General features: G+C 35.3%; 1 protein-coding gene and 1 long non-coding RNA gene across 9 annotated transcripts in view; one reads left to right on the top strand and one right to left on the bottom strand.

Annotated features, from left to right (window-relative positions):
• The window catches only part of LOC133634191 (ankyrin-2-like), a 195,092-nt gene that overhangs the window by 14,042 nt on the left and 154,128 nt on the right, over positions 1 to 26,922 (top strand). The gene's annotated exons all lie outside the window — the stretch shown is intronic.
• Positions 14,552 to 26,922, bottom strand: part of LOC133634192 (uncharacterized) — a 120,779-nt gene continuing 108,408 nt past the window's right edge. For both annotated transcript variants that reach the window (XR_009821892.1, XR_009821893.1), the window contains exon 11: positions 14,552 to 15,990. This is a non-coding gene — a long non-coding RNA (uncharacterized LOC133634192). The remainder of the gene's footprint in view (positions 15,991 to 26,922) is intronic.

Genomic DNA, 26,922 nt, shown 5'->3' with positions numbered 1-26,922 from the left:
GGGGTTCAAAACTGAAGACATGATAGACTAAGAAGGGCCTTCAGCAAAGTGTTAGAAGAATTGTCCAAAAGGCCCTGATCCGATGAGCAATTATAATGTGGGAGGGATTTAGTGGTTTAATCTGACGCCTAATTGAATAATTAATAGATTGGGAGGTTTGTCACCAGGCTTTTCGCCCTAAAGCGTATCTGCTGTCTGATAATTGGTACTCACACGTCTGTTATTGTCGAGGATGCTGGACTAAGATGGGTTCTAATTAGACAACATGACCTACCCTATTCAGTGTTTCCCATAAACTGCCAAGATACCTGTGACGGTGGGGGCGTGGCTATGGGCGTGGTCACCATGACATCATCGAGTAATTTGCATAATTTACTACAATGATATGATTTTCTCTAAAAAGGCTCAAAAAATGTATACTTACTAATTAATAATAGTTTTGTTTTAAACGTCCATCCATCCATCCATTTTACAATATAATTACAACATTTTATGTACATATTTATATACAGATTTGAACAATAAGTTATTCACTGAAATATATTTATTAATTGTGGTTCTTACAAAAAATATATCTTATAAAATATAAAAGCTAAAATGTCTCTTAAAGCTCTGCCCCTTTAATTAGTGCATACTAAATAATGTAACTTTAGCCTACTACTACAACCATATTATTTACCAGCAACATAAAGTGAAACAGAGGCAGAGGTGTCCAAATAAACAGAAAACAGTAGTGGTCAAATACAAATAAGGCAACAAGAGAAGTATCCTACACTTCTCTTTTGTAAAGTAAATCTGAACAGCCTATATGGGCATCTACATCAACTATATGATTTGCCTGAGAAGATGGACAGGACAAAAATAAAAAAATAAAAAATAAAAATATTTTTTTAAATTTGTGGCGGACGTAATTCTTTCGTGGCGGGCCGCCACAAATAAATGAATGTGTGGGAAACACTGCTATTTTCCGAACTACAGAGCGCACCGGTTTATAAGGTGCACCCACTTAATTTTAGGGGTAACATTTTTTTTTCCCATATATCAGCCGCACCGTACTTGATGGCCGCAGATGTATGCGTTGTGAAATGTTTATTTACATACTTTAATTGTTTCCAAACGGTGTCTGTAACACGGCAGTAGGACGGCTGATCAAACAAAACAGAAGCTAAGGTAAGGTAACTAACACGGACACTCGCGAACGTGTTAGCATAGTAGCTAATGCTAACGACGCTAGCTTCATCACATCATGATAGCAGGTACAAGTGTGCGTGAAAACACTCCTACAGACATCCAACATGGGACGGTTTAGTAAGTAAGAATTGTTTTAAGTTAATGGGAAAATGTACTAACGTTGCTTGGAGCGATTAATGAAGAACCCATTCCAGTAGGAACGCTATGGACGTCTCGAAGACGGAACGGCATTTCTACTTCCGGTTGAAAGCTCAGTCTAAGCAGAAGTGCACCGCAGCGCTTGCAGTGAGCGAACTCGTCTAAAAGATGGCGCCATAGCACCAACGATAACACAACTATGCAGTGTATTTACTTGTTTAAAAAAAATAAATTAGCTTTATCGCCGTCCGCAAAGAAAAATCCATTAATTAGCCGCAAGGTTTTATAAGCCGCAGGGTTCAAAGGGTAGGAATGATATATATTACTTATATATATTACTTATATATATTACGGTATTTCATTCTTCCTAGGAACCTTATGATCCCCCATTTAACAGCTCTTCCTGCCTAATACTTTCATCCACCATTCCTTCCTCTCACAGCCTTAAAAATAGTTTAGGGTTAGGGTTAGGTTTAGTTTAGGGTCATTCATCCGTCATTTCCCCTTAGGGTTAGGGTTATTTATCCGTCATTTCCCCTTTGGGTTAGGGTTAGAGTGTTAGGTTTGGGTTAGGGTTATTTATCCGTCATTTCCCCTTTGGGTTAGGGTTAGAGTGTTAGGTTTGGGTTAGGGTTATTTATCCGTCATTTCCCCTTTGGGTTAAGGTTAGAGGGTTAGGTTTGGGTTAGGGTTATTTATCCGTAATTTCCCCTTTGGGTTAGGGTTAGAGGGTTAGGTTTGGGTTAGGGTTATTTATCCGTCATTTCCCCCTTGGGTTAGGGTTAGAAGGTTAGGTTTGGGTTAGGGTTATTTATCTGTCATTTCCCCTTTGGGTTAAGGTTAGAGGGTTAGGTTTGGGTTAGGGTTATTTATCCGTAATTTCCCCTTTGGGTTAGGGTTAGAGGGTTAGGTTTGGGTTAGGGTTATTTATCCGTCATTTCCCCTTTGGGTTAGGGTTAGAGTGTTAGGTTTGGGTTAGGGTTATTTATCCGTCATTTCCCCTTTGGGTTAGGGTTAGAAGGTTAGGTTTGGGTTAGGGTTATTTATACGTAATTTCCCCTTTGGGTTAGGGTTAGAGTGTTAGGTTTGGGTTAGGGTTATTTATCCGTAATTTCCCCTTTGGGTTAGGGTTAGAGGGTTAGGTTTGGGTTAGGGTTATTTATCCGTCATTTCCCCTTTGGGTTAGGGTTAGACTGTTAGGTTTGGGTTAGGGTTATTTATCCGTCATTTCCCCTTTGGGTTAAGGTTAGAGGGTTAGGTTTGGGTTAGGGTTATTTATCCGTAATTTCCCCTTTGGGTTAGGGTTAGAGGGTTAGGTTTGGGTTAGGGTTATGTATCCGTCATTTCCCCTTTGGGTTAGGGTTATAGTGTTAGGTTTGGGTTAGGGTTATTCATCCGTAATTTCCCCTTTGGGTTAAGGTTAGAGGGTTAGGTTTGGGTTAGGGTTATTTATCCGTAATTTCCCCTTTGGGTTAGGGTTAGAGGGTTAGGTTTGGGTTAGGGTTATTCATCCGTCATTTCTCTGGGTTAAGGTTAGTGTTAGAGGGTTAGGTTTGGGTTAAGGTTATTTATCTGTCATTTCCCCCTTGGGTTAAGGTTAGGGTTAGAGGGTTAGGTTTAGGTTTGGGTTATGTCACCGTCATTTCCCCCTTAGGTTAGGGTTAGAAGGTTAGGTTTGGGTTAGGGTTATTTATCCGTAATTTCTCCTTTGGATTAAGGTTAGAGTTAGAGGGTTAGGTTTGGGTTAAGGTAATTTATCCATCATTTCCCCTTTGGGTTAGGGTTAGAGTGTTAGGTTTGGGTTAGGGTTATTTATCCGTCATTGTGGGGCGGTATAGCTCGGTTGGTAGAGCGGCCGTGCCAGCAACTTGAGGGTTGCAGGTTCGATCCCCGCTTCCGCCATCCTAGTCACTGCCGTTGTGTCCTTGGGCAAGACACTTTACCCACCTGCTCCCAGTGCCACCCACACTGGTTTGAATGTAACTTAGATATTGGGTTTCACAATGTAAAGAAAGCGCTTTGAGTCACTTGAGAAAAAGCGCTATATAAATGTAATTCACTTCACTTCACATTTCCCCTTTGGGTTAGGGTTAGAGGGTTAGGTTTGGGTTAGGGTTATTTATCCGTCATTTCCCCCTTGACGTTGGTTGGCCTTCACCCCTACTCGTCCCTAAGCCCCCCGCTGTGCCCAAGGGGTCCGACTAGACTGCGGCCTTTCAACATATTCATCTCCTTTTACCCCTGACCTCAGCACCCGTTAGTCTCGCCGAGGCAGTGGGATCGTGCAGGAAAGGAGTCATCCATTAGCTACAACCGCATGGCGGTCTCCCATCGCATGAACCCAAACAGGCAACTTGTGGTTTCTCATACTGTCCATGTGGTCTTATGGTACTCCTACAGTATGTACACATTATTTACAGGAGCTGTAACGTAACCACAGAACTAAACCGACTCATTGCCGCCAGCAATGTGATTAAGTTGCACGTAAATTGGAGCTTATACACGAGGCTTCGTATACATGTAAAAAAAAATTAATTAATCACACGTTTGAACTGTGATTAATCATGATTAATTGAATCGATTAAGAATAGTAACAAATAAAAATTGTGATTGATTCGAAAACCCCTATTAAATACAGTTAAATATAGTTATATTACACTGGTATTTAAATGTTTTGTTTTTTTCTAAATAAAAACAAAGCCAATTAGTATATTGGTGGGCAATTTACTAAAGTACTATACACCAAAAAAAACTTACTTTCCATTAGAACTAGGGTTGTACAGTATACTGCTACTAGTATAGTATCGCGGTACTCATGAATCAAAAACGGCACTATACTTTGTTTGAAAAGTACCAGTTCTCGATTTATTATTTTTTTACAGGCATGACGGCGTATTTTACGAGCAGAGGAGCATGTTTGCCAGCGCACACACACAGAGTACTAACAAGCAGACACGGTGTGTAGACAGAAAAGGGAGAACGGACCCGTAAAAGTAAAGATTAAGGTGAAGTCATAACACTAAAACGTCCTCAGGAAGAGGTGCTTTAAAACATGGCTAGCTAGATGGCGGCTAACGCCCATCCGCAGTCTGCAGTGTTTTAGCTACTTCTAAATGACTAATCCTCGTCTCCATGGCGACAAATAAAGTAAGTTTCTTACAAGTATCACTGCAGGACGAGGAATAGCTAAACATGCTTCACTACACACCGTAAGAGGATGCAATAGCTCACCGCTAACGGCAAGCTAGCACCCCTGAATGTAAACAAATGCAATCTGTGGATCTACACCTGACATCCACTGTAATGATACCAAGTACAATAGTGTATCTAGGCCATACTACTATGATTACATCGATATTTTTTTTCGTCACAAAATCTTTTTCTTTTCAAAAAAAAAAATCATATTATGTTTATAAAGTCAGTAAATATGTCCCTGGACACATGAGGTCTTTGAATATGACCAATGTATGATCCTGTATACTTGGTATCGGATCGATACCTAAATGTGTGGTATCATCCAAAACTAATGTAAAGTATCCAAACAACCGAAGAATAAGTGATTATTACATTTGAACAGAAGTGTAGATAGAACATGTTAAAATAGAAAATAAGCAGATATTAACAGTAAATGAACAAGTAGATTAATAATAAATTTTTACAGTTTGTCCTTTATAATGTGTACAAAATAATAGGTGTATAAATGACACAATATGTTACTGCACACGTCAGCAGACTAATTAGGAGTCTTTGTTTGTTTACTCACTACTAAAAGATAAGTTGTCTTGTATGTTCACTATTTTATTTAAGGACTAAATGACAATAATAAACATATGTTTCATGTACCCTAACATTTTTTGTTAAAATAAAGCCAATTATGACATTTTATTGTGGTCCCCTTTATTTAGAAAAGTATCAAATTATCGAAATACATTTTGGTACCGAGACAACCTTAATTACGACTATACCAGTGTTTTTCAACCTTTTTTGAGCCAAGGCACATTTTTTGCGTTGAAAAAACCCGGAGGCACACCATCAGCAGACATCATCAATAAACGAAACTCAGTTGACAGTAAAAAGTCGTCGTCGCAATTGTTGGATATGACTTTAAAGCATCACCAAGCATGCATCAATATAGCTCTTGTCTCAAAGTAGGTGTACTGTCACCACCTGTCACATCACACCCTGACTTATTTGGACTTTTTTGCTGTTTTCATGTGTGTAGAGTTTTACTTCTTGTCTTGCGCTCCTATTTGGGTGGCTTTTCCTTTTTTGGGGGGTATTTTCCTGTAGCAGTTTCATGTCTTCCTTTGAGCGATATTTCCCGCACCTGCTTTGTTTTAGCTATCAAGAATATTTCAGTTGTTTTTATCCTTCTTTCTGGGGACATTGTTGATTGTCATGTCATGTTCGGATGTACATTGTCTTTGCTCCACAGTAAGTCTTTGCTGTTGTCCAGCATTCTGTTTTTGTTTACTTTGCAGCCAGTTCAGTTTTATTTTTGTTCTGCATAGCCTTCCCTAAGCTTCAATGCCTTTTCTTAGGGGCACTCACCTTTTGTTTATTTTTGGTTTAAGCATTAGATACCTTTTTACCTGCACCCTGCCTCCCGCTGTTTCCGACATCCACAAATAGGGATGATACTCGAAACCGGTTTTCCCGGTTGTTCGATAAGAAAAGAACCGAGTCCTCGGACTCGAATCCCTTTTTAAAAACCGGTACCCGTTATCGAGACCACCATAGTAAAGAAAAAGAGTTGGTTCTTTATTCGAATCCCTGAGAACGAATCCCGTCCCGACCAGAAATGCCTCGTGGGACATCACAAGAAATGACGTCACGTAGCTCAGTCATTAGGCGCAGATAGCGAAAGCAGGAAAAAATGGACGGGAAAAAGCGCTCCAAGGTGTAATAAAGTTCAAAACAAAAAGGTATAATCCAATGAATAACTTTACTGAGAGATTTGAGCAGGGTACAAACTCATGAAGAACACTTTTACGACCAACCGGAAACATAGCAACCAGGCTAGCAACGTACCTCCTTTACGGCAGCTGTCGCAACGTTCTTAAAACAACCGCAGCACATACATATATATACAACACTGCAGCACATACATATATATACAACACTGCAGCACATACATATATATACAACACTGCAGCACATACATATATATACAACACTGCAGCACATACATATATATACAACACTGCAGCACATACATATATATACAACACTGCAGCACATACATATATATACAACACTGCAGCACATACATATATATACAACACTGCAGCACATACATATATATACAACACTGCAGCACATACATATATATACAACACATCTCCCTTTTTTAACTTTTGTTTTTCTTTCCTTGTAAACAAAACAAAATCACACTGTATATGTGTTGTCTGTCTAATTATAAATAATGCAGACGAGGCGTGTTGGCTGAGTTCTTGACGTTTACTTTCACAGCGTGCTCATAACCTCATTCTTAGCTGCCGGGTGACGACATGCAACAACACTTTTCGGGGCTACCGCACATACTCGTCACTCCCGTTGCATGCTGGGTAGTGTAGTTGTTATATTCCCTACATCACATCTTTCCCCCTATAAAGAAATAATGTTAACTCAATAAAGTGTATTTCTTTTTTCAGCTTTAACTTTTCATTTTTTAGCATTGTAACCACATTTGCAAACAACTTTTCTCTTCATAGAATTTTCTTTCAATAAAGAAATAAAGTGCAAAAATGTCAGAGCATCATAAACAGTTATGTCAAATAGCAGCAGAAGTGCACTTTTTGGAGAGCTGTATTATTTCCAGTTTTGTGCCCAAGGGACTGATTTTATTTAACACTATATTATTATTTATACACCTATAGTGATCACAGAGACAGCTTGTTTTTGTGTTACTGTATATATTTGTTTTGATGAAAAATCCCACTTAATATACTTTGGGTAACAACAGTCAATATTTATTTATTTTTTTAATTTTTTTTAGGGGGGCAACAGTCAATATTTATGTATTTATTAGATTTAATTTTTTTCTTATATAATAAAAGTGAGCTTTTGTTAAACCAAATATTGTGTGTTTTTTTCCATATACAACAACCTATCTGGACTCGATAAGAGGATTTGATAATAGGCTCGAACTCGATAATTTCTTATCAAACATCATCCCTATCTACAAAGCAATTAGCTACCGGCTGCCACCTACTGATATGGAAGAGTTTTTGATTGATTGATTGATTGATTGAAACTTGTATTAGTAGATTGCACAGTACAGTACATATTCCGTACAATTGACCACTAAATAGTAACACCCCAATAAGTTTTTCAACTACAATTACACCGACACTCAACAACAACACATCATTTGCAGACTATAATTAGTGCTTTGCAAAAAAATATTTTTAACCCAAATAGGTGAAATGACATCATCTCCCACGGCACACCAGACTGTATCTCACGGCCGCGGCACAGTGGTTGAAAAACACTGGACTATACAATATTTCATTCCTTTGGAAAAAAATTGCAGTTTATTGATATACTAAAAGTAAAGTTTTAAGAGTTAATTTGTGGGCAGACCGAATGAGTTATTGTTAATCGGTCTTCTAAAAGAAGAACAATATAAATAAGATATTATTTGCTCATTGGAGTGCAATATGAGAAAAGGGATACTATTCCTTTTTGGAGTCCAGAATCCATACGATGCATCTGCCCCTCGGTCTATATCTCGGTCCGAATGTCCTCATGTCACTCTGGACCACTCTGGTCTACTTGGCTGCTGTGGTCCTTGATGACTACCGGAACTGCGGTGGCCTAGTTCTATCCCGTGTCATCCTCCTTTCATGAATATTTGCAAAGATGGCAGTCATAAATCGTCGTCAGGATTGATATTTCTTTTGCGTTATGTTGTGTTTTCAGCTCCAGACCAAGTAAAACCTGGTGACAGTAGGAAACAACAGAGAGTCATTTTCCACTTGTTTTCGCATTTAGACGTCAATTATTCATCACGGCTTTCTCGCCGTGTTTCCTTGTGGACGCGAGCAGAAAGACGCAGAGGTGATCAATGGACTTCTCAGAAGCTCCCCGGCTCGGCTCCTCACGTGACCAGCTCAAAGCGGATGAATCCTCATTAGGTGTTTTAGTGTCTGTTTATCCCGCTAAGTGAGTGCGAGGGCATCATGACTGTTGTTGGGTCACATGCTGCACTCTTCCGGATGCATCCGACCATGAGCTGGAATCAGGTTCTGCCTCAGTACACTTGGCAAGGTGACGCCAGATGAGGTCAGCATTCAGATGGGACTTACGCAGATTTAGACCGGTTATTTCCCAATACAACAAGATCCTTCTCTTCCAAGAGAAAAATACACTATATTGCCAAAAGTATTTGGCCTCCTGCCTTGACTCACATATGAACTTGAAGTGCCATCCCATTCCTAACCAATAGGTTCAATATGATGTGGGTCCACCTTTTGCAGCTATTACAGCTTCAACTCTTCTGGGAAGGCTGTCCACAAGGTGTGTTTATAGGAATTTTCCACCATTCTTCCATAAGCGCATTGGTGTTGGTGGAGAAGGCCTGGCTCTCAGTCTCCGTTCTAATTCATCCCAAAGGTGTTCTGTCGGGTTCAGGTCAGGACTCTGTGCAGGCCAGTCAAGTTCATCCACACCAGACTCTGTCATCCATGTCTTTATGGACCTTGGTCATGTTGGAAGAGGAAGGGAACCCGCTCCAAACTGTTCCCACAAGGTTGGGAGCGTGGAATTGTCCAAAATGTTTTGGTATCCTGGAGCATTCAAAGTTCCTTTCACTGGAACTAACAACTCCTGGAAAAACAACCCCACACCATAATTCCTCCTCCACCAAATTTCCCACTCAGCACAATGCAGTCCGAAATGTAGCGTTCTCCGGGCAACCTCCAAACCCAGACTGGTCCATCAGATTGCCAGATGGAAAAGTGTGATTCATCAGTCCATAGTCCAGTGGTGATGTCCTTTACACCACTGCATCCCACGCGTCGCATTGGACTTGGTGATGTATGGCTTAGATGCGGTTGCTCGGCCATGGAAACCCATTCCATGAAGCTCTCTGCGTACTGTACGTGGGCTAATTGGAAGGTCACATGAAGTTTGGAGCTCTGTAGCAACTGACTGTGCAGAACGTCTTTGCACTATGCTGACCTCTCTGTCAGTTTACGTGGTCTACCACTTGGTGGCTGAGTTGCTGTTGTTCCCAAACTCTTCCATTTTCTTATAACAAAGCCGACAGTTGACTTTGGAATATTTAGGAGCGAGGAAACTTCACGGTTGCACAGGAGGCATCCTATGACAATTCCACGCTGGAAATCACTGAAAGCGGCCCATTCTTTCGCAAATGTTTGTAGAAACAGTCTCCATGCCTAAGTGCTTGATTTTATACACCTGTGGCCGGGCCAAGTGACTAGGACACCATACCGGCGGTAATGTGGAGAATGAGAAACAACCTGGGTTAAAAAGGATCGTACAAAATAAATAAACCCAGGGACGGTACCGAGACGAGCTGTACGCTATCTTAAAGCTCGCTACCTGGGCAAAGATAAGTAAAATATGTGGAATTGATCCATCTGAGCACGTCTGATGGACGAGATTACCCCCCCACCCCCCCACCCCATCTCCTGAATTCAGAGGTCTCAAGGTTGGCACATAAAACATCAAATTTACAACATTAAAACTTGCTCACAGATTGATACTATTTTGATTCGGGATGTCCGATAATGGCTTTTTGCCGATATCCGATATTCCGATATTGTCCAACTCTTTAATTACCGGTACCGATATCAACCGATACCGATATCAACCGATATATACAGTCGTGGAATTAACACATTATTATGTCTAATTTGGACAACCAGGTATGGTGAAGATAAGGTACTTTTAAAAAAAAAATTATAAAATAAAATAAGATAAATAAATTAAAAACATTTTCTTGAATAAAAAAAGAAAGTAAAGCAATACAAAAACAGTTACATAGAAACTAGTAATGAATGAAAATGAGAAACATTAACTGTTAAAGGTTAGTACTATTAGTGGAGCAGCAGCACGCACAACCATGTGTGCTTACGGACTGTATCCCTTGCAGACTGTATTGATATATATTGATATATCATGTAGGAAGCAGAATATTAATAACAGAAAGAAACAACCCTTATGTGTGAATGAGGAGGGAGGTTTTTTGGGTTGGTGCATTAATTGTAAGTGTATCTTGTGTTTTTTATGTTGATTTAATTAAAAACAAAAAAACAAACAAAACAAAAAAAACGATACCGATAATAAAAAAAACGATACCGATAATTTCCGATATTACATTTTAACGCATTTATCGGCCGATAATATCGGCAGGCCGATATTATTGGATATCCCTAATTTTGATCATATCTATATATTCGCAGACTTCAAACGAAAGGTCTTTTGGTGTCATGAATCAGATATATACCGTATTTCCTTGAATTGGCGCAGGGAATATAGTATTCGCACGTCTAGAATTACTGCCGGGTCAAACTCGTTTCTCAAAATAATTAACGCATGCTTGGCCTTATCGCCGGTTTATTATTGAAGCTGGATCAAATTCGTTTCGCAAAATATTAATTTTATTATCGCATGTCTATAATTTTCACCGGGTCAAACTCGTTTCGCAAAATATTTAGCATATGGCTAGAACTTCCACCGGGTCAAATTCGTTACGTCACGAGTGACGCTTTACCTGTCCTCATTTTCAAAATGGAGGGAGCTGCTTTCAGTAGTTTACAATCACACAAAGGAAAAAAGATAAAGAGCTTTTCAGTAGGATTTAAGGTCCAAGCTATTGAATACCGGTACAGTATGCTAAAGAGAACAGTAAGCAGCTATGTTTTATTAATATACTGTAGCTGCGTGTGTCAAATACTGTATAAGTCATTAAATGACTCCCGCCTCCTGGTGGTAGAGGGCGCTGCCGCGCTAGTGATCCTTCTTGCGACTTCCGGTACTGCAGAAGAAGTGAACACACGCAGCAAGAGATTTTTTTTTTTTCCTCTGCCTGAACTTTTAACATGGAGGATTACATACCGGTATCTAAAATAAAACAGTTTTCTAAACTGGACTTTCAATGGAAGCAGGAGGTAATAATTAAAGGAATATCTCCATCGAAACAGAGACTTTTAAAACTGAAGAAAGAAAATAAGGAAGACTTCTATAAACAAGTTATCGATGCTTTTGGTCAGAAGGAGCTGCAAATGGACTCCATTTATAAGTACAGGTAAGACCATAATAACGTTTTTTTTTATTAAATGTGCTTTTCATGATGGTATGCTTACATCACACTCAAAGCGCACGCCTAAATTTTATGGATTCCTTTTGGTAAACGCCGGAGTGAGAAGAGGTTTTAAAATAATTAGCGCATGCACGGCCATCCCGCCGGTTTCCGGTAAACGCAGGTGTGACAGGAGGTTTTAAATTAATTAGCGCCCCTGCGGCTATTCAAGGAAATACGGTAACCTGAAAATTAACCCAATATAAGTGATATTGTTATTATAAGTGCTGACGCAGACTGACTATTTTAGTGGCGCGTTAATAGCAGTGAGCTATCGCGTCAATATTCCACTCTCCTGGTACTTTAAAATCTTACTTGCTTTGCCTTTTTTCCCCTCAGTCCCGACACTCATGACAGGAATATTGACCATTATGCTGAATACTGTATGATCGGTGATTTCCTCCCGGGCTCACCGCCTCTCCTCCTATTAACGAGCGTGGCAGACGAACATCATGTTACCCGGGAGGCGAGAGCAGGCACGACTTTAAAAGACCGCAGCCATATATTAAGATAATAAATGTGAGTATTGGTTTCGCTCGTACGCTTTTGCTTTGCACTGATTGCATGTTGCTCATAGATCTTTTTAATTGCAGCAATTAATGGTTCACCCTTTGAGTTATGAGGATCATACCGCAGTTAAGGATTTTGCAACGTCTAGGGACGGGTAGCGTTCACATATGAACTGATACGGTACCTATTCCCGCTTCCTGGGAATCTATATTTGTACTCAATGGTAACAATTTTTGTTACGTTTGTGCGTGTTGATAAACACTAATTAAATTTAAGGTAACATTTACAATGAACTGATTATGTCAAGGGGTGTCAGTTCTGGTTGCCCTCAGAGGGCCGCGTTTAACAATGAGTAATACATGAGTATACATGTATATATATTAACAATATATTTTTTACATAAGCTGCAAGAAATATCTTTACATTTTACTTTAAAAAGAGTGTTTATTTTACAGCAAATGGAATAAATGGATTGGAATGGAGAAACAATACCACTGTTTTTAGCAGTAAAATTCATGCAACAGAGCTGCCAGTTTTTTATTTTACCGTAAAATCTTGTTGTTACAATGTTTTGTTTGTTAGTTTTTTTTAATGTTTTAGTGTCTTATTGTATATGGAAAAAAACCAGTACCAAAGTTGATTTTACGGTAAAAAAAAACTCAGTCGGCGGAATTTAACCGTAAAATCTATTGTCAATTTTACAATTTGATTGATAATTTGTTTTGAAATCATAAGTCAAGCAGATATTTAAGTACAGTATTTATCTTTATTTTAACAAACAATATGTTTGGAGAACATGATAATGTAATATTTGGATTTTGATAATATTACATTTGAAAAAATATGCAATTGCATGCAGTACGTGATTTTTAATGTCAAAAAGGGAAATAAATATATTTAGTAAGAATATAACAAATGTTATAAATGTAATGGAAAGGGTGTGGCTTATATACCCGTACGCTCTATAGTCTTAAAAATACGGTAAAAGTACCAAATTCGGGAGCCATCCCGTGTGTGTGATTTTTTTAATCACACAATTTAGACTTTTTACTCATAATTATGAAGTTTTATCTCATAGTTAGTTTTTAATCTGAAATTTTCGATTTTTTAAATTTCATAATTATGACATTTTTTCTTTTAATTTCGACTTTTTAAAAATCTTAGGACTTTTTATCTCATAATTTTGACTTTTTATCTCATGATTTTGACTTTTTATCTCATTATTTTGACTTTCTATCTCAGAATTTTTACTTTTTATCTCATAATTATGAATTTTTTTCTTTTAATTTCAACTTTTTTTTAATCTTATAATTTCAATATTTTATCTCATAATTTCGGTTTATCTCACAATTATGACATTTTATCTCATTATTTCAACCTTTCATCTCATAATAATTACTTTTCTTATAATGGTGACTTTTTATCACATCATTTCAACTTTTTTCACTCATAATTATGAATTTTTTATCTAATCATTTTGACTTTCTGTCTCACAATTACGAATTTTTATCTCATACTTTTGGCTTTTTATCTTGACTTTTATCTCATATTTCAACTTATCTCATACTTTCAACTTTCTATCTCAAAATTTAAATTTATCTCACAATTATGACATTTTATCTCATCATTTCGACCTTTCATCTCATAATAACTTTTTTCTCATAATTATGATTCTTTATCACACAATTTCGACTTTTTACTTTTTTATTCCATAGTTACAACTTTTTAATCTCACATTTTCGATTTTTATGTCATTATGACTTTTTATCTCATAATTTCGACTTTTTTTAATCTCATAATTTCAATTTTGTATCTCATGATTTCAACTTTTTATCTCAGAATTTTGACTTTTTGTCTCAAAATTACACATTTTTATCTCATGCATATTTTTATCTCATAATTTAAACGTATTATAACGTGCTATAATTTAAACAATTATGACATTATTTCTTTTCAAATAAACATTTAGAAAATATTCCTGTGTGAATAACTCATTTCACAACGTAAATATCTGCGGCTTATAGTCCGGTGCGACTAATATATGGAAAATATTTTTTTCCTTTGAAAATTCTCAAATTTAGTAGTCTTAAAGTCTTAAAATACGGTAAAAGTACCAAATTCGGTAGCCATCCCGTATGTGTGTGTGTGATTTTTTTTAATCACACAATTTAGACTTTTTACTCAAAATTATGAAGTTTTATCTCATAGTTACTTTTTGATCTCAAATTTTCAATTATTTTTATTTCATAATTATGACATTTTTTCTTTTAATTTCGACTTTTAAAAAAAATCTTATGACTTTTTATCTCATTATTTTGACTTTTTATCTCATGATTATGAATTTTTTCTCTTTTAATTTAGACTTATTTTTATCTTATAATTTCAACTTTTTATCTCATAATTTCGGCTTATCTCACAATTATGACATTTTATCTCATTATTTCAACCTTTCATCTCCTAATAATTACTTTTCTCTTTTCTTTATCACATCATTTCGACATTTTTCACTCATAATTATATTTTTATCTAATCATTTAGACTTTTTGTCTCACAATTACGAATTTTTATCTTGTTGACTTTTTATCTCATAGTTCAACTTTCTATCTCATAATTTAAACTTATCTCACAATTATGACATTTTTTGTCATCATTTCGATCTTTCATCTCATAATTACTTTTTTCTCATAATGATGATTCTTTATCACACAATTTTGACTTTTTACTCGTAATTATGAATTTTGATTCTATAGTTACCACATTTTAATATCACATTTTCGATTTTTTTTATGTCATTATTATGAGTTTTTATCTCATGATTTCGACTTTTTATCTCAGAATTTTGACTCTGTCTCATAATTACACATTTTTCTTTTAATTGTGACTTTTTTATCTCATAATTTTGACTTTTTATCTCATAATTTCAACTTTTTCTCTCAGAATTTTGACTTTTTGTCTCATTATTACACATTTTTATCTCTTAGATATTTTTATCTCATAATTGGAACGTATTATAACGTGCTATAATTCAAACAATTATGACATTGTATGTCATTACTTCATTTCAAATAAACATTTACAAAATATTCCTGTGTAAATAACTCATTTCACAACGTAAATATCTGCGGCTATAGGAAATATGTTTTTCTTCTAAAATTTAGTGGGTGTGGCTTATATACTAGGTGTGCACTCTATAGTCCTAAAAATACGGTAGTCAGTCAGTGCCCATAAAAGTACCAAATTTAGTAGCCAACCCTGGTGTGGTCTGTAGGAAGTGAAGGGATGTACTCATAGAACTTGCATATTTGGTGTACTGGAGACTACTCAGGTGTTAAAATAAAAAAGAAGAGGGCGATGATGTAGCAAAAGCAATCAGTTAATGCGTTGCTGTGCCAGGAAGGCAGCGAGAGAAGACAGCCTTGTTTACAGCCCTGAAGGACGTCTTGTTACACACTAACATGGCTGCTACAAGGCGGGGTCCTTCTTTTCCTCCTGCTCCCCCACCCATCCGTCTCATGAGACTCCATCAGGACCTCAAGGACACCTCCCCCAGCCTCGTCTCCACCTTGTTACTCGGGTGTTGTCCCACGGGGGCTGAGGTCTAGATCATATCTGTGAACGCAATACTGTCTGCAACCTTTGTGGTGTTATCATTTATGCACCTGTTTTCATATTCAAGTGTGACGTCATCGTGACTAAAGCCCACCCGACCGCACCCAGTGGACCCATCCATCCATCTCCTTGTGGTCCCGAGTGCATGGTCATATCTTCTCAGCCAATCAGGCGTGGGTCATGTGACTCAGCTGCAGCTCACAATCAATATCCTAAGGGGGAGAGAGAGTGTGTATCATTTCAATGTCTCCAACACACTTTGTGTTAGTGATAGTGCATGTAATAATGGCATTGTTGGCTTTATTTGAACAGAAAATGCAAGAAACATGTGTCTTGCTTTAGTATTTATAGATGCACCCTTGTCGTTTTGTAGCCAAAATACGTCCTTTATGCGTCTTCTGTTTCTGCTTGTAAGTGCTCTGTGTGTGTGTGTGTTGTAAGTCATCATTGTGAGATAACAAGTCAAAATAATGAGATTTAAAGTCATAATTGTGAGATAAGAAAGTGTCGTAATTGTCATAGTTCTCATAATTAGGCCTTTTTCTCATAATTTAGATTTTCTTATGTCATAATTTGTACTTTTTTTTAATCTCTTATTTGACTTATTTCATAATTTTAATTTTTTTGTCTCATAATTTTGAGTTTTTAGCTCTTAGGTTTGACTTTTTTTTCCTCATAATTTCGACTTTTTACCCCATAATTATGACATTTTATTTTGACTGTTTATCTCATATTTCAACTTACCTCATACTTTCAACTTTCTTCCTCATAATTTTGAGATAAATCCAAAACATTTTATCTAATTATTTCAACCTCTGATCTCATAATTATTACTTTTTTCTGGTAATTGTGACTTTTTATCACATTTCGACGTTTTACTCCTAATTAGGATTTTTTATCTCATAATTTCGATTTTTTGTCTCATAACTATGAATTTTTATCTCATAAATATTTTAATATCATAATTTAAACGTTTTATCTCACACTTATGACATTTTATCTCATCATTTCGACCTTTCATCTCTCAATAACTTTTTTCTTATAATTATGACTTTTTATTACACAATTTTGACTTTTTACTCATAATTATGATTTTTCTTATTTCATAATTTTGACTTTTTGTCTCATAATTAGGATTTTTTTATCTCATAATTTAAATTTATTATCTCCCAATTATGACATGTTATCTCATAATTTCGACATTTAATCTCATAATAATCACTTTTTTCTTATAATTATGAAGTGTTATTTCATAGTTACAACTTTATAATCTAAAGTTTTTTATTTGTTTTATCTCATTACTATGATTTTTTTTTCTTTTTAATTTTGACTTTTTAAAATTTTATAATTATGACTTTTTATCTCATAATTTCAACTTTTTGTCCCATGATTTTGACTTTTTATCTTATAAATATTTTTTTTAGTTTTAACTTTGACTTTTTATCTCAGAATTTCAACTTTTTATCTCAGAATTTAGACTTTTTGTCTCATAATTATTAATTTCTTATTTTAATTTTGACTTTTTTTATCTTATAATTTTGACTTTTTATCTCAGAATTTCAACTTTTTATCTCAGAATTCTGATTTTTTTCCTTTTAATTTCGACTTTTTTATCTTATCATTTTGACTTTTTTATCTCATATTTTGCATATTTTATCTCATTATTTGGACTTTTTATCTGATTATTTGGACTTTTTATCTCATACTTATGAATTTTTTTCTTTTAATTTCGACTTGTTTTATCTTAAAATTTTGACTTTTTAATTCATGATTTCAACTTTTTATCTCAGAATTTTGACTTTTTATCTCATAATTATTAATTTTTTTCTTTTAATTTCAACTTTTTTATCTTATAATTTTGACTTTTTATCTCAGAACTTCGAATTATTATCTCATTATTAATTTTTTTCTTTTAATTTTGACTTTTTTTAGCTTATAATTTTGACTTTGTATCTCATAATTTTGACACTTTATCTCATGATTTCAACTTTTTATGTCATAATTTTGACTTTATCTCAAAATTTCGACTTTTCATCTCATGATTTCAACTTTTTATCTCAAAATTTAGACTTTTTATCTCATTATTTTGACTTTTTATCTCACGATTTCAACTTTTTATCTCAGAATTTCAACTTTTTATCTCAGAATTCTGATTTTTTTTCTTTTAATTTCGACTTTTTTATCTTATCATTTTGACTTTTTTATCTCATATTTTGCATATTTGATCTCATTATTTTGACTTTTTATCTGATTATTTGGACTTTTTATCTCATAATTATTAATTTTTTTCTTTTAATTTCAACTTTTTTATCTTATAATTTTAACTTTTTATCTCAGAACTTCGAATTATTATCTCATTAATTTTTTTCTTTTAATTTTGACTTTTTTTAGCTTATAATTTTGACTTTGTATCTCATAATTTCGACATTTTATCTCATGATTTCAACTTTTTATCTCGTAATTTTGACTTTATCTCATAATTTCGACATTTTATCTCATGATTTCAACTTTTTATCTCAAAATTTCGACTTTTTATCTCATCATTTTGACTTTTTATCTCACGATTTCAACTTTTTATCTCAAAATTTCGACTTTTTATCTCATTATTTTGACTTTTTATCTCACGATTTCAACTTTTTATCTCATTATTTTGACTTTTTATCTCACGATTTCAACTTTTTACCTCATTATTTTGACTTTTTAACTCACGATTTCAACTTTTTATCTCAGAATTTTGACTTTTTACCTCATAATTATGACTCATCATTGGAGTATTTTTTAGATTATTGGCGTAAACGGGGCGTTGATAGAAAACTACAAAATCCGGTCCAGGCAGTGAATTGTATTCTGTTGTCCGATGAGAGGCTCATACTTACGTTAACAATGTTTCATCAGTGGTAATGAGGGCGTATATTTGCTTGCACTTTGGATAAAAGCTGTTTGGGCACCTTGGCGTGGTCTTCCTACCATCAACTATTGACCCAGACAAGAAGTCCTCTTCAAGAGCAGGTGAAGGTCATGTTAGCACCATCATACAAAATGTGGTCTCCGGACAGGAAGTGATGGATGCATCATGTTCCTGTCAGACCTTCACCAGCTGCACAACTGATCACAGATCAGGAATAGGCACTGGGAATGTTGCAAGGTTCTTCTTTTCTTGTGACTATTCTAAAGCTGCTTTCTGCTGCTTGTTTGTTCTAGTTCTTGTCCAAATGATGTAAAAATAAAGGCAGTAGAAGTTGGAGTGTTGTCTTTGAAATGTGGGAGTGCTGCTTGCTTCGTCGAGCCACAGCGTTCATGATATGCAAGATATTTTCACATCTTTCTTTCTTTTCATGGATGATAAGCACGCAGTCTGACCTTCGTACTTGATATTTCTGCGAGCCTCATATTTGGCTGACGTCATGGAGTTCTTTCATCTAATAGAAAGCAGACAAAAATAACCCTCTCTCATATTTGAACCGATACGGTAACAATTCCCGGTACCTGGGAATCGACACCAGTACTCAACGGTATCAATTTTCAGCACTTTTGGGTAGCTAATAAATATTAATATTTTTGGGGGTAATAAAATCTCATTGTTTATTGCAATTTTCAAAAAATGAGCTGATTAAGATGACTTGTTGTTATATCTTTCATCATCATGTGTAATGATAGTCTGACATTAAGTTGCAATTACAGTTGCAAGTTAAATGGCAGTAATGTATACCGTATTTTTCAGACTCTAAGCCACACCCACTAAATTTTGGAAGAAAAAAAACATTTTCCATATATTAGCCGCATTGGACTATAAGCCGCAGATATATATACGTCGTGAAATGAGTTATTTACTCAGAAATGTTTTGTAAATGTTTGTTACTGAGGGTGTTGTCTGTAACACGGCAGTAAAACGGCTGACCAAACAAAACAGAAGTCATCCAATTACAGTCAATTACTTCACGGTGACGTTTTTGGTGAAGTTACAAATCTGAAACAATACAAAAAGAATGCCATTCTGAGTTAATAATACTAACACAGACACTTGTATACATGTTAGCATATTAGCTAATGCTATGCATGAAAACACTCCTACAGACGTCACACATGGGACGCTTTAGTAAGTAAGAATCTTTTTAGTTATATTGTAAAACTTACAAATGTTGCTCGGAGTGAGGAATTAAGAGTCCATACGAGTAGAAACGCTATGGATAGCTAGAAGACTGAACGGCCCTTGTACTTCCAGTTGAAAGCTCTAAACAGCACCTGTAGTGAGCGCTTTTGTCCAAAAGTTGGCACCGTAGCACTAAAATTAACACACCTTTTCAGTGTCTACTTGTTTTGTATTTTTTTTAAAGTATTTGCATCATGAGCGTCAGTGTCAAAAAAGTGTTTTATAAGCTGAAGCATTCAAAGCATTGGAAAAAAAAGTAGCGGCTTATCGTCTGAAATCTACGGTAATTTTCTGTGTTTTTTTGGTTGTTGATGCGCCCTAAAAAGTGTAAATACTGTAAGTTTTGTACTTATTACGCACCAGCTGTTTGATTGTAACGTGCATCTTAGTTGTAGTTTTCATTGACAAGTTTGTTGAAATCGCCATGGATATTCGCTAATGCTAATCAATAGCATGTCAATAGCAAAGACAATGTATGTTAGCATCAAGCTAGTGCTTTTTTTTGGAAAAGTGGAGCCTCTGCAAATGGGCGAATCATTCGGTACCCATCCTGAATTTCATAACAGAATCACTTGTGTTTATTTTTGTAGTTTATTGACGTCTTCTTAATATCTGTCTTTCTGGTGTTATATATGATACAAAGCACCATTTTTGGTGTTATATATGATACGAAGCACAATTTCTGGTGATATATATGATACGACACCCAATTTTTGGTGTTATATATAATACGAAACCCAATTTTTGGTGTTATATATGATACGAAACCCAATTTCTGGTGTTATATATGATACGAAACCCAATTTCTGGTGATATATATGATACAAAGCACCATTTCTGGTGATATATATAATACAAAGCATAATTTGTGTTATATATGATACAAAGCACAATTTCTGGTGTTATATATGATACAAAGCACCATTTCTGGTGTTATATATGATACAAAGCACAATTTCTGGTGATATATATAATACAAAGCATAATTTATGTGTTATGTATGATACAAAGCACAATTTCTGGTGTTATATATGATACAAAGCACAATTTCTGGGGATATATATGATACAAAGTATAATTTCTGGTGATATATATGATACAAAGCACAATTTATGTGTTATACTGTATATAATACAAAGCACAATTTCTGGTGTTATATATGATACAAATCACAATTTATGTGTTATATATGATACAAAGCACAATTTCTGGTGTTATATATGATACACAGCACAATTCCTGGTGATATATATGATACACAGCACAATTTCTGGTGTTATATATGATACACAGCACAATTTCTGGTGTTATATATGATATAAAGCACAATTCCTGGTGATATATATGATACAAAGCACAATTTCTGGTGATATATATAATACAAAGCATAATTTGTGTTATATATGATACAAAGCACAATTTCTGGTGTTATATATGATACAAAGCACAATTTCTGGTGTTATATATGATACAAAGCACAATTTCTGGTGTTATATATGATACAAAGCACCATTTCTGGTGATATATATAATACAAAGCATAATTTATGTGTTATGTATGATACAAAGCACAATTTCTGGTGTTATATATGATACAAAGCACAATTTCTGGGGATATATATGATACAAAGTATAATTTCTGGTGATATATATGATACACAGCATAATTTCTGGTGATATATATGATACAAAGCACAATTTCTGGTGTTATATATGATACAAAGCACAATTTCTGGTGTTATATATGATACACAGCACAATTCCAGGTGATATATATGATACACAGCACAATTTCTGGTGTTATATATGATACAAAGCATAATTTCTGGTGTTATATATGATACAAAGCACAATTTCTGGTGTTATATATGATACAAAGCACAATTTCTGGTGTTATATATGATACACAGCACAATTTCTGGTGTTATATATGATACAAAGCATAATTTCTGGTGTTATATATGATACAAAGCACAATTTCTGGTGTTATATATGACACACAGCATAATTTCTGGTGTTATATATGATACAATGCAGAATTTCTGGTGTTATATATGACACGCAGCATAATTTCTGGTGTTATATATGATACACAGCACAATTATTGGTGTTATATATGATACAAAGCACAATTTCTGGTGTTATGTATGACACACAGCACAATTTCTGGTGTTATATATGATACAAAGCACAATTTCTGGTGTTATATATGACACACAGCATAATTTCTGGTGTTATATATGATACAAAGCACAATTTCTGGTGTTATATATGACACACAGCACAATTTCTGGTGTTATATATGATACAAAGCACAATTTCTGGTGTTATATATGACACACAGCATAATTTCTGGTGTTATATATGATACAAAGCACAATTTCTGGTGTTATATATGATACACAGCACAATTTCTGGTGTTATATATGATACAAAGCCAATGAGAGTATATTCCTTCATTTGTTACACTACACTTTGTTCCAAATGGAATTATAGCCTATCAGCAGTGGAAGGGGATGAATAATTGATCAAGTTTGTCTTCTCAAACACTACCATATTTGACTGTACACTGACTACTCTGAAGTATATCCCAGTTGACGTCCTATACTACAGAGAATATAAGGTGGTAGTTCCTGTTATTTGGTGTATTATGTCCATTGTGTGCCGCCCAGCCTCCTAAAACACCATGCAGAGTAATAGTGCTATTTTTAGGTCGGCTCACAAGCTAATTGATCTGTTTATTGATTTTTCTCTGTTAAAAGTGAGTGTGAGTCAGACTTTTTACACAAACCATGTCCACATTAGAATTACTAAATAATATCTCATACTACATTTACACATTTGTGCAGGAGACCACTCGGATTAAAAAAGGCAGATGTTTATACCATAAGAATGTGTGTGTGTATATATATATATATATACAGTATATATATATATATATATATATATATATATATATATATATATATATATATATATATATATATATATACATACTGTATATATATGAACAAAGTTTTAAAATAGGCCATTCATTGAAGGTGCGCCTTATAATCGGATTAAAAAAGGCAGACGTTTATACCATAAGAATGTGTGTGTATATATATATATATGTGTATATATATATGTGTATATATATATATATATATATATATATATATATATATATATATGAACAAAGTTTTAAAATAGGCCATTCATTGAAGGTGCGCCTTATAATCCGGTGCGCCTTATAGTGCGGAAAATACGGTATATACAGTATGTATGTATGTGTATGTATATATATGTGTCTATGTATGTATGTATGTATGCATATATTCGTATGTGTATATGTATGTATGTATACATGTGTATGTATGTACATTATGTATGTACAGTATGTTTGCATGTATGTATGTATATGTGTGTATGTATGTTTTATATATGTATATGTATACATATATATGTATTTATATGTGTATATATGTATGTGTATACGTGTATATATATATATCTGTGTGTGCGTGTGTGTATTTGTATGTATATATGTGTGTGTGTATATGTATGTATATAAATATGTGTATGTATGTACATTTATGTGTGTGTATATATATAAATGTGTACATGTATGTATGTATATGTGTTAGGGCTGCAACTAACGATTCATTTGATAATCGATTAATCTGTCGATTATTACTTCGATTAATCGATTAATAATCGGATAAAAGAGACAAACAACATTTCTATCCTTTCCAGTATTTTATTGGGAAAAAAACAGCATAATGGCACCATACTTATTTTGATTATTGTTTCTCAGCTGTTTGTACTTATAAATAAAGGTTTATTAAAAAATATATATATATTAAAAAAAAAAAAAAAAAGCCTCTGCGCATAGCATAGATCCAACGAATTGATGACTAAATTAATCGCCAACTATTTTTATAATCGATTTTAATCGATTAGTTGTTGCAGCCCTAGTGTATATTTGTGTATATAAATGTGTATATACATTTATATATATATATATATATATATATATTTGTGTATACATACATAAATACATATCATTATATTATGCCATTTTTACGTGTTAAGTTGCGAGTTCATTTCACATACATTTAAAAAAATAGAAGCCCTAAAAAAAATCATTTTCACACTCGACTGTGTGTATTTTCTTTCACCAGCAGGGGGAGCTGACAGCGCACTTTCTAGGCGTGTGCAGCTAGTGATGATATCACCTGACAGTGCAGCTAGTGATGATATCACCTGACAGTGCAGCTTAGTGATGATATCACCTGACAGTGCAGCTAGTGATGATATCACCTGACAGTGCAGCTAGTGATGATATCACCTGACAGTGCAGCTAGTGAGGATATCACCTGACAGTGCAGCTAGTGAGGATATCACCTGACAGTGCAGCTAGTGATGATATCACCTGACAGTGCAGCTAGTGATGATATCACCTGACAGTGCAGCTAGTGAGGATATCACCTGACAGTGCAGCTAGTGATGATATCACCTGACAGTGCAGCTAGTGATGATATCACCTGACAGTGCAGCTAGTGAGGATATCACCTGACAGTGCAGCTAGTGATGATATCACCTGACAGTGCAGCTAGTGATGATATCACCTGACAGTGCAGCTAGTGATGATATCACCTGACAGTGCAGCTAGTGATGATATCACCTGACAGTGCAGCTAGTGATGATATCACCTGACAGTGCAGCTAGTGATGATATCACCTGACAGTGCAGCTAGTGATGATATCACCTGACAGTGCAGCTAGTGATGATATCACCTGACAGTGCAGCTAGTGATGATATCACCTGACAGTGCAGCTAGTGATGATATCACCTGACAGTGCAGCTAGTGATGATATCACCTGACAGTGCAGCTAGTGACACACACACACACACACACACACACACGACTTGTGGAGGCATAAAAGAAAAGAGGTAAAATGTCCACTGGCCAGTTAGCTCATCCACGTCTTTAAATCTCTGGATTGATGAAGTAATGTGCTGATCCTTCTTACTGATGAAGTAATGTGCTGATCCTTCTTACTGATGAAGTAATGTGCTGATCCTTCTTACTGGGGACTCCGGGGGAAAAAGACGTATTTCCTTGAATTGCCACCGGGTATATATTATCCGCATGCCTCGTTTTACGCATGCCTCGCTTGGCAAAATAATTAGCGCATGCTTAGAATTACCGCCGGGTCAAACTTGTTTAGCAGAATAATTAGCATATGCCTCGTTTTACCGCCGGGTCAAACTCGTCATGTCACGTCACGAGTGACACTTCACCTTTCAAGGCATCATTTTCCAAAATGGAGGAGGATAATTTCAATCATTTAAAATTGCATAAAGGGAAGAAGATTAAGAGCTATTGAATATGCTAAAAGGAACAGTAAGGAGGGAACTGCTCAGTTTATTACCTTCTAAACACATTTGTCAGTCTCATCTCGTGGCCAATACTACTGTAGTGTTATTAAATAACAATACTACTGTAGTGTTGTTATTAAATAACAATACTACTGTAGTGTCGTTATTAAATAACAATACTACTGTAGTGTCGTTATTAAATAACGATACTACTGTAGTGTCGTTATTAAATAACGATACTACTGTAGTGTCGTTATTAAATAACGATACTACTGTAGTGTCGTTATTAAATAACGATACTACTGTAGTGTTGTTTTTAAATAACGATACTACTGTAGTGTTGTTTTTAAATAACAATACTACTGTAGTATTGTTATTTACGTGCTTGAAATGCTTAATTGATGAAAAAAAAATTGTAAAATACGCTTCAAAGGCCTACTGAAATGAATTTTTTTTATTTAAACGGGGATAGCAGATCTATTCTATGTGTCATACTTGATCATTTCGCGATATTGCCATATTTTTGCTGAAAGGATTTAGTATAGAACAACGACGATAAAGATTGCAAGTTTTGGTATCTGATAAAAAAAAGGCTTGCCCCTACCGGAAGTAGCGTGACGTAGTCAGTTGAACATATACGCAAAGTTCCCTATTGTTTACAATGATGGCCGCATGAAGTGAGAGAGATTCGGACCGAGAAAGCGACAATTTCCCCATTAATTTGAGCGAGGATGAAAGATTTGTGGATGAGTAAAGTGCAAGTGAAGGACTAGTGGGGAGTTGAAGCTATTCAGATAGGGAAGATGCTGTGAGAGCCGGGGGTGACCTGATATTCAGCTGGGAATGACTACAACAGTAAATAAACACAAGACATATATATACTCTATTAGCCACAACACAACCAGGCTTATATTTAACATGACACAAATTAATCCTGCATAAAAACACCTACGTGTTTGTTATGCTAGCTCCTAGCTCCTCTGCTAGCTCCTAGCTCCATAGAACACGCCAATACAATTCAAACACCTGATCAACACACACAATCACTCAGCCCAAAAGACCGTTCACCTAACCCAAGGTTCATAAAGCTTATATATTTTAAAAAAGTTACGTACATACGCAAAAAAAAGTTGCGCACATACGGTCAAGCGATCAAATGTTTAGAAGCCAAAGCTGCATACTCACAGTAGCACGTCTGCGTCTTTGTCATCCAAATCAAAGTAATCCTGGTAAGAGTCTGTGTTGTCCCAGTTCTCTACAGGCGTCTGTGTATCGAAGTCAAAAGTCCTCCTGGTTAGAGTCTCTGTTATCCGAGTTCTTCCATCTTGACTGCATCTTTCGGGAATGTAAACAAAGAAGCGCCGGCTGTGTACTGTTGTTGCTGACTACGTACGAAAAATACGTCCATTTCGCACCGACAACTTTCTTCTTTGCTTGCTCAGCTTCTTTCTCCATAATGCAATGAACATGATTGCAACAGATTCACGAACACAGATGTCCAGAATACTGTGGAATTATGAAATGAAAACAGAGCTTTTTCGTATTGGCTTCAATGTGGAAGGCATACCCGTGTTCCCCGGTCTACGTCACGCGCATACGTCATCCTCAGAGGCGTTTCGAACCGGAAGTTT

The sequence above is a fragment of the Entelurus aequoreus genome, linkage group LG18, assembly GCF_033978785.1.
Source record: "Entelurus aequoreus isolate RoL-2023_Sb linkage group LG18, RoL_Eaeq_v1.1, whole genome shotgun sequence".
Lineage (NCBI taxonomy): Eukaryota > Metazoa > Chordata > Actinopteri > Syngnathiformes > Syngnathidae > Entelurus > Entelurus aequoreus.
The sequence above is the reverse complement of the archived record's forward strand: the minus strand, read 5'-3'. Positions and strand labels throughout refer to the sequence as shown.